At 46.3% G+C, this 9,661-nt stretch overlaps 1 pseudogene; it reads left to right on the top strand.

The window, feature by feature from the left end:
• Positions 1 to 256: 256 nt before the first annotated feature.
• LOC124557014 lies at positions 257 to 374 on the top strand (annotated as a pseudogene).
• The last annotated feature ends 9,287 nt before the right edge of the window (positions 375 to 9,661 follow it).

The raw sequence follows: 9,661 nt of genomic DNA, 5'->3' as shown, positions 1-9,661 counted from the left end.
GGAATCTGAGCAATATGTTCCTGTACACTGGTCTTTAGATCAGCTAGAGACTGAACATGTCCCTGGTAAAAGATTTCTTTAAGATAATCGCAGAGCCGAAAGTCACATGTACTCAGATCAGGTGATCCTTCAAGGCATGCATCTGGAAAACCTCTGGAGATTACACGTTCTTGAAAGGTTGCATTAAGCAGATCTTTCACTGGGCAAGCGACATGAGGTGTTGCCCAATTTTGTATGAAAACAGTGGTTTCCACAGGCCATCGGCCTTGCCGCGGTGGTAACACCAGTTCCCGTCAGATCACCGAAGTTAAGCGATGTCGGGCTGGGCTAGCACTTGGATGGGTGACCATCGAGTCTGCCGAGCGCTGTTGGCAAGCGGGGTGCACTCCGCCGTTGTAAGGCAAACTGAGGAGCTACTTGATTGAGAAGTAGCGGCTCCAGTCTCGGAAACTGACATACGGCCGGGAGAGCGTTGTGCTGACCACATGCCCCTACATATCCGCATCCAGTGATGCCTATGAGCTGAGGATGACACGGAGGCCGGTCAGTACCGTTGGGCCTTCATGGCCAGTTAGGGAGAAGTTTAATTTTACTGGTTTCCACACAGTTGTGGTCTTCTAAAGCAAGAATCACATGCTGTGCAAGGAAAAAAAATGGCTCAAATGGCTCTGAGCACTATGGGACTTAACATCTGTGGTCATCAGTCCCCTAGAACTTAGAACTACTTAAACTTAACTAACCTAAGGACTTCACACACATCCATGCCCGTGGCAGGATTCGAACCTGCGACCGTAGCAGTCGCGCAGTTCCGGACTGAGCGCCTAGGACCGCTTGACCACCGCGGCCGGCGTTGTGCAAGGAGGTCTTGATAATGTGCAAAAGTTACGGGACACATGAAAGGCTCTATGGGTGTATTCTCTTCAAAGAAGAACGGATCGAGAATTAGCACCACACAGTCACATACGGCGAGTGCAATGCGTCTTCGTGCACAACACGCGGTTTGACACTATGCAAAATTCGGCAATTCTTTGTACTCACTGCATCCTGAAATGTGCCTCGCCACTCCATAGAATATTGCTCATATACGTATCATCAATTTCGATCCGTGCTAGAAACCGAAGAGCAAATTCAGAACCTTGCTCCTGATCATGAGGCTTCAGTTTCTGCATCGTATATGGGTCTCGACGGGTATCAGTGTAAAACAGACCGCAAAACTTTCCATACTCTTGACCATGGGATGGACAATTCTCGTGACACTGCACGAGCACTAACACTAGGCAGGGCAGGAGTTGTATGGTCAGTTACAGCAACAGCGATATCGTCAATAACTTCCACTGGAATAGAGCGCCTTCCTCGTACTGGTGCCACACCAAGCTCAACCGTGTTTTCGTATTTCATTAAAACTTTTTTGAAACCTTTTAATGACATCTGGCCTCTTCTCAAGCCTTTCAGTCGGTTATACTCTCTCAGTGCTGCACTGTAATTGTTGCTGTTGACATATAGCAGTTTCACTAACAGCATACGGTCTCTCTTCTCGGAAACAACACTGTTCTTTCATGTTATTGCTTGTAAACTGACAGTGTGGATGTCATACCGTCATACGAACAGTGTACAGCGCCGGATTTGCACCTGGTGGCCACAATTGGATCTACGTTTCGCTGCCATACAATAATTACAGTTCACACTGGACCTTTGTGAGTAGTGGCACTTTAATTATAAGCACCCAATACTAGCTGAGCACCTGGCGTTGCCAGGGTATGTATGTATTCCAGTGTTCTATTAGCACATCTCTTCTTTCCCCCTCTTTCTGTTCATCTCCTCCTCCACCCCCTCTCTGTCCATTTCCTCCACTTTGCCTCTCTCTCCCTCTCTGTCCATCTCCTCCATCCCCCAGTCTCTGTCCATCTTCTCCTGTCCCTCTCTCTGTCCATTTCCTCCTCCCCTCTTCCTGTTCATCTCCATGTCTCTTCATTCTCTGTCCGTCTCCTCGTCTCCTCTCACTCTGTCCATATCCTCCTCTTCCCTTTCCCTCTGCATTTGCTCCTCCCCCTCTGTCTGTTCATCTCCTCCTCCCTCTCTCTCTGCCTATGTTTTCCCCCACCAGTCTCTGTCCATCTCCTCCTCTTTCTTTTCTCTGTCCATTTCCACATTTCCCTTTTTCTGTCAATTTCCAGCCCCCCCCCCTCCCACTGTCTGTCCATCTCCTCCCCTCTTTTCTTTTTCCCCACATATCTGTGCCAATCTCCTTCTTCCTCCTCACTGTCTGTCTATCTCATCCTCCCCACTCCCCTCAAATGACTCAAACGTCTCTAAGCACTATGGGACTTAACATCTGAGGTCATCAGTCCCCTAGACTTAGAACTACTTAAACCTAAGTAACCTAAGGACATCACACACAGCCATCCCCGAGGCAGGATTCGAACCTGCGACCGTAGCAGCGGCATGGTTCCGGATTGAAGCGCCTAGAACTGCTCGGCCACCCAACTCTCCTCTCCACGTCATCACGCTCACCTGTATATGAAGCTGGTGGTTCTTACCGCACAGTATTTCTTTTCAGAATGTAACATATGTAACCAAATATTGTTGAAATCATTCCGGGGGTATGGGATAAGCTTTTTACCAGTGGCTTTGCCCCTGTATGCACATGTCAAAACATATTTCACATATATTTAACATATTTCGCACGTACTTGTTCCCATTTTTCACCAGTATCTCTAGCGAATTTCACCCTGCAGTTTCATTTCCATGCAACTAAATGTTTATGAGGTCGTATCTCCTTAACTATGTGCTATATAGTAATATAATTTGGCAGGAAGACCCAGTGGCGTATGTGACTGCCGCTCCCGAAATGTGTTGTGAATAGAGTTAAAGTAAAGAAATAATAAATTAAAACGTTATGCATGATGTGGCAGTTCTTCATGCATCTCTGTATTTGACGTCTGTCTTCTAAACTATGTGTTTTTACAAAAAATGGTTCAAATGGCTCTGAGCACTATGGGACTTGACTTCTAAGGTCATCAGTCCCCTAGAACTTAGAACTACTTAAACCTAACTAACCTAAGGACAGCACACACATCCATGCCCGAGGCAGGATTCGAACCTACGACCGTTGCGGTAGCCCGGTGCCAGACTGTAGTGCCTAGAACCGCTCGGCCACCCCGGCCGGCTATGTGTTTTACAATGATATAATTTTATAGGTACATTCAACGGCATATGTGGATAGTGTCGGCGAAATTTGTTACGGGTGGAGTTAGTAGTAAAGAAGTAATAAATTAAAATGTAATGCATGAAGTGGCAGTTTCTCATACATCTCAATATTTGACGTCATATCTCCTGAACTATGCGGTGTACAATGATACATTTTTGTAGGTACATTTAGCAATCTAAGTGTGTACTTTTGCCAGTAGATTTAGTAGCACTGAAGTAATAAATTTAAACGTCTTGCATAATGCGGCAGTTTTTCACCAATCTCTATGTTCATGATGTCATATCTTCTGAGGAGGAGGATATTAGTCTTTGACGTCCCTTCGACAACAAGGTCATTGGAGACAAAGCACAAGCTCAGATTAGGGAAGGATGGAGAAGAAAATCGGCCGTGTTCTTTCGAAGGAAGAATCCTGGAATTTGCCTGAAGCGATGTAGGGAAATCACGGAAAACCTAAATGAGGATGGCCGGACGGGGGTTTGAACCGTCGTCCTTCCGAAGCAAGTCCAGCGTGCCAACCACTGCGTGAACTCGCTCGGTCGTATCTTCTGATGGTTCAAATGGCTCTGAGCACTATGGGACTGAACTGCTGAGGTCATTAGTCCCCTAGAACTTAGAACTAGTTAAACCTAACTAACCTAAGGACATCACAAACATCCATGCCCGAGGCAGGATTCGAACCTGCGACCGTAGCGGTCTTGCGGTTCCAGACTGCAGCGCCTTTAACCGCACGGCCACTTCGGCCGGCTCGTATCTTCTGAGCTATGTGTCGTAGAATCGTATAATTTTTCTGGTACAGTCAGTGGTATATGTGAATATTGTCTGCAAAATGTATCGTGTATACGGTTAATAGTAAAGATGTATTAAATTAAAACATCATTCGTCATACGGAGTTTTACTGCATGAATAGGAAAAAATGTAGCAAGTAATAAACATTGTACCTTTCACCATATTGTGGGGGCGTCAGCGAGAAAAAATTTCGTAGGTTTGAAATTATATGTGAAGTTTGTTGAAAGTCTCTAATTGCTCTCATTCTCAAGTACTGGATGACTACAATATGGGTTTTCGTGCATCATGAGCTACTCTACTTTTTCACCCCCACCACGTTGATAGGTACGTCATTCTTTCTGCCATGCTAATAATTTCCAGACAATAAGTGATATGAGTACCAAACTTGGTGGAAATCGGCCCAGTGGTTTAGGAGAAGACGCGGAACATAGTTACATACATATGTATACATAATAAAGAGCATGTCTGCAAACCAAAAGTCATGGGATCAAATCCTGGTCGGCTGACGAATTTTTTTCAGTCTCCTTTTAACTTAGCCTTCACTAACGATTGTCAAGAACAGCTGCAAGAAAAAAAACTAACATATGCAATGTGTGACATTACAAATTACTGAACTGTCTACACTACTGCTTGGAAAAATTGAAACATGAAGACAGAGATGTGATTACAATGAAATTTATTCCACTAATTAGCGACATGACAGTATACAAATGTTAGCATTGCAGACCTGTACGTGCACTATGACTGCGGAAATTCAGACAGTGTAGCACCACCTCGTGCTGCAATCAGAGCCGCTAGACTTCGTGGCATGGAATCAAAGAGCGCCTGAATATGCTGCTGGGGAGTACTCTGCCATGCCGTTTGTAGGCGCGTACACAAAGCATCAACTGTGCCTGCAAGAGGACCTGAATGAACAATTTGCCGATCAACCATTTTCTACGCATGTCACCAGGCGAATGGGCAGGCCAGTGAAGCAATGATACCCGTCATTCTTTGAAGAAGACTTGCGCATTCCTCGCCACATGTGGCCGGGCATTGTCTTCTGAAATATGGCACGTGTTCAAATGTTCAAATGTGTGTGAATTCCTAATGGACCAAACTGCTGAGGTCATCCGTCCATAGACTTACACACTACTTAAACTAACTTATGCTAAGAAAAATACACACACCCATGTCTGACGGAGGACTCGAACCTCCGGTGGGGGGTGCTCCGCAATCCGTGATATGGCGCCTCTAACCGTGCGGCTACTCCGGGCGGCTATGACACGTGGAACGGCCTGCAGGGGCAGTACTGCCTCAGGCAAGACCTCCCTGATGTAGGAGTAGCTGTTCACATTGCCCCCCAGACGGATTCTAGATCGCGTGTTATAGGCAACGGCGCCCCAAACCATCACACTTGCCGTTTACCCGGTATGTAGGTCAACAAGACAGTCTGGCCCATTGCGTTCATAATCGTGGAGTCGAACGATTATGCGGCCATCACTGTGGGAAAAGTTGAAGAGGGACTCGTCTGAAAATGCTGCATTTTGCCACTCTGCTCGCCAGTGTTGGCGTCCACGTGCCCTTTGCACTCTGCGGCGTTCGTAGGTTCTGGTCAGTGGAAGCCGACGCAATGGCTTGTGTGCCACATGTCTAGCCCACACAAGACGGCGTCGAACCGCCGATGCAGACACGCCCACACCTGTTGCAGTGCTCCAACGTGGTGCCGACAGTGTGGACGAGACTGCTCCGCTCCTTACAGCCAAGCAGATAAGATGGCGGTCATCTTACGCTGTGGTTACTTTGTGTGGTGCAGTACCGTGTTGACCCTGTGTCTGATCCTCTTCTCTGCACTGGCCTCACTGTTGAAGGAGCATGTCCTGTGTGACCCACAATGTCACAGAACAACAGAACTGCCTCCCAGACACCAATCATTCTGTCCCTTACGAAGACACATTCCGATACTCCACCCTGCGTTGTTACACGTTTACATTTTGTATGATGGCTCCGCACCGATTGAGCGTTGGGTAATACCGATCTGTAGGTCACACAAGAGGGCGCTATTGGGCCTACGTGCACGCCACCCCTCTGCCATTTAAATTCTTTATTACATTTCCATTACTCTACACGTCTTCCTATAGTGGCGTGTTGCAGACCATTCCTTCTGAGTGTTGCACGTTTTACAAACTGTAGTGTACATCTCTCACTTACACCGTCTCTAAATCTATACAGCATATCATCACATATTTCGCGTTTTTTAAGCTCCCTAACAGTTGGTATTGGCAAATTGAAAAGTTCGTTTATAACCACCCAACTCTGTATTCTCCAAATAATACGAACATACATCGTCAGCATATTTGCAAGTGGATCTTGTACTCCTTCGCTACTACAAAAGAGAGAGTACACACACATTGACAGTACCACAAATACAGGGTTATTACAAATGATTGAAGCGATTTAACAGCTCAACAATAACTTTATTATTTGAGATATTTTCACAATGCTTTGCACACACATACAAAAACTCAAAAAGTTTTTTTAGGCATTCACAAATGTTCGATATGTGCCCCTTTAGTGATCTGCCAGACATCAAGCCGATAATCAAGTTCCTCCCACACTCGGCGCAGCATGTCCCCATCAATGAGTTCGAAAGCATCGTTGATGCGAGCTCGCAGTTCTGGCAAGTTTCTTGGTAGAGGAGGTTTAAACACTGAATCTTTCACTTAACCCCACAGAAAGAAATCGCATGGGGTTAAGTCGGGAGAGCGTGGAGGCCATGACATGAATTGCTGATCATGATCTCCACCACGACCGATCCATCGATTTTCCAATCTCCTGTTCAAGAAATGCAGAACATCATGATGGAAGTGCGGTGGAGCACCATCCTGTTGAAAGATGAAGTCGGCGCTGTCGGTCTCCAGTTGTGGCATGAGCCAATTTTCCAGCATGTCCAGATACACGTGTCCTGTAACGTTTTTTTCGCAGAAGAAAAAGGGGCCGTAAACTTTAAACCGTGAGATTGCACAAAACACGTTAACTTTTGGTGAATTGCGAATTTGCTGCACGAATGCGTGAGGATTCTCTACCGCCCAGATTCGCACATTGTGTCTGTTCACTTCACCATTAATTAAAAATGTTGCTTCATCACTGAAAACAAGTTTCGCACTGAACGCATCCTCTTCCATGAGCTGTTGCAACCGCGCCGAAAATTCAAAGCGTTTGACTTTGTCATCGGGTGTCAGGGCTTGTAGCAATTGTAAACGGTAAGGCTTCTGCTTTAGCCTTTTCCGTAAGATTTTCCAAACCGTCGGCTGTGGTACGTTTAGCTCCCTGCTTGCTTTATTCGTCGACTTCCGCGGGCTACGCGTCAAACTTGCCCGCACGCGTTCAACCGTTTCTTCGCTCACTGCAGGCCGACCCGTTGATTTCCCCTTACAGAGGCATCCAGAAGCTTTAATCTGCGCATACCATCGCCGAATGGAGTTAGCAGTTGGTGGATCTTTGTTGAACTTCGTCCTGAAATGTCGTTGCACTATTATGAGTGACTGATGTGAGTGCATTTCAAGCACGACATACGCTTTCTCGGCTCCTGTCGCCATTTTGTCTCACTGCGCTCTCGAGCGCTCTGGCGGCAGAAACCTGAAGTGCGGCTTCAGCAGCCGGACAAAACTTTATGAGTTTTTCTACGTATCTGTAGTGTGTCGTGACCATATGTCAATGAATGGAGCTACAGTGAATTTATGAAATCGCTTCAATCATTTGTAATAGCCCTGTATATATATTTCATCGGCACCACCACCCCTCTACTGACTGATTTCGGCAATATCCCTGCAGGTTTCGAGTTGTTCACTTTCTCCCACAAACACTACCATCACCACCACCACCACCATCACTCCCTTACTGGCTGGTTCATGTCAAGTTTATGTAGCCTACTTTGGTATGCAAAACTTAAGGACAAAAGTAATTTTCGCATGATGTGTCACTGCCAAGTAACATCGCTCGGTGAAACTTGGAACATAAATAGAAACAACTGCTAGTATGCCGCCACGTTAGCTGCGTGGTCAGTGCGGTAAATTGCCAACCAAAGGAGCCAGGGTTCAATTCATGGCCGGGTCAGAGGTTTGGGGACTGGGTGTTGTGTTGTACCTACGTTTGCATCATCATAAATGACATACCACTGTTGAGATGTCTGTATGGGTACGCTCTGAAAGCTAATTTAAAAAAAAAACCTGCTGCAGTATAGTATAAGAATACACTGTGAGACAAACAGAGATGACACTTTCATTCAAAGACAATGATCACACTGAAGTCACCATGATTCATGATCGTCCCCCAGAAATTACAAAAAGTGGGACATTGTTCTTAACAGAGTGTGTGATCACCATAGATGACAGTGCATGCTCTGCAATGCTTCTGTACTGGCCATAAGATTGGTTATGAGTTCTCTCAGTAGGGTGTGCCGAACATCCACCAGTGAGGTTCACAACTCCTGAATGGTCGTTGGTGCATACGGATGTGCTGCAATACATCCCCACAACACATTCCACATCTGCTCTATGGAATTTAACTTGGGGGACCTGCAGGCCAGCCCATCAGCCGAAAATCCTCTCAGTGATTAAAATATTGAGTCAAATTTAGGAAGAACTTGGCAGTATGAGCTTACTTATTAGTATGATGTGGTACCCCCCTTGCCTGGATGCTTGCAGTGATTCGGTTGAGAAGAGTACCATAAAGCATTTATATCCTCTCCTGGGGCAAGCTGGCCCCCAATTGTTGTATCTGGCGCTTGATATCCTGAATACTGGCGCTGGGACAGAGTTGAGGTCCAAGCCGATCCCACACATGTCTATCAGGGACAGATGTGAGGTCTTGCTAGCCATGAAAGTACTTCAACATCATGCAGACCATTCATTGATACATAATCAAATCGTGGACAAGCATCGTCCAGTGAAAAATGGTACCGCGATATTGTCGCATGAGGTGTAACAAATTAGGATGCTTGATGATTGTAACATACTGTTGTGCTATCAAAGTTGCCTCATTCACTACCTGTCGTAACTAGAAGTTGTGCCCAATGGTTCCCCACTCCATGACATCGTAAGTCGCCGCTGTGTCTCTCCAAAATGCTGCTGGCCAGGGTGGCCGAGCGGTTCTAGACGCTACAGTCTGGAACCGCGCGACTGCTACGGTCGCAGGTTCGAATCCTGCTTCGGGCATGGATGTGCGTGATGTCCTTAGGTTAGTTAGGTTTAAGTAGTTCTAAGTTCCAGGGGACTGATGACCTTGGAAGTTAAGTCCCATAGTGCTCAGAGCCATTTTTGATCCAAAATGCTGGTATAGTGAGACCTCTCTCCAAGTCGCCGCCATACTTGCTGACAGTGGTCCTCTGGGATGGCACAGAGCTACGATTCATCGCTGAGCACAATATGACACCATTCATCGGGAACCGGTACTTGGTGGTCATGCCAGCACTCCAATTGCACCTATTTGTGTTGTGATGTTGATGCTAGCCTATGCATGGAATGGTAATTCCCTATTTCTGCAGCTCCTAGTGTCTGATTAATGGTGTGGGATGATGCAGAATGTAACAGGGGGTCCATAACATGTTCTCAGCTGGCAGGGAAAGATGTGAAGGGACTGATGACCATAGATGTTAAGTCCCATAGTGCTCAGAACCATTTGAACCAT

The sequence above is a fragment of the Schistocerca americana genome, chromosome X (assembly GCF_021461395.2).
Source record: "Schistocerca americana isolate TAMUIC-IGC-003095 chromosome X, iqSchAmer2.1, whole genome shotgun sequence".
NCBI classification, from domain to species: domain Eukaryota; kingdom Metazoa; phylum Arthropoda; class Insecta; order Orthoptera; family Acrididae; genus Schistocerca; species Schistocerca americana.
This window is presented reverse-complemented; position numbering and strand designations above follow the sequence as displayed.